The following is a 402-nucleotide window of genomic DNA, read 5'->3' as shown; positions in this document are numbered from 1 at the left end:
CGGGGAGCGGGGCGAGCTGGGGACCACAGCGCGGTCCGGCGGGCGCGTCAGGCCAGCGCCCCGAAACCTGCCGCCCGAGTGCAGCAGCATTCCAGCAAGCCTATTACATCAAAACCAGTAATCCGGATTTTGAGACAGAAAAGACATCCTCCTCCCCGCTAAGGTGGATACCAGTGGAGCCAGTGAGGAGGAGGAGGAGTTTGGATGTAACCCCATACTCCCAAAACCAAAGTAATGCAGCTGATCTTGTTCTATTTTAAGATCTCCAGACCCATTTTTGTTCAGCACACCGAGATCTCGAGGCTGCGGGAACATCCTGCTTGTGTTCCCTTCATCCCAAAACTGTAACCCCCAAGGAGATGACACCTGTTGCCACTCCCCGCCGACCAGCAAATCCCTGCC

Source organism: Pygoscelis adeliae, unplaced genomic scaffold (genome assembly GCF_000699105.1).
Source record: "Pygoscelis adeliae isolate BGI_AS28 unplaced genomic scaffold, ASM69910v1 Scaffold302, whole genome shotgun sequence".
In the NCBI taxonomy this organism is placed as follows: domain Eukaryota; kingdom Metazoa; phylum Chordata; class Aves; order Sphenisciformes; family Spheniscidae; genus Pygoscelis; species Pygoscelis adeliae.
This window is presented reverse-complemented; position numbering follows the sequence as displayed.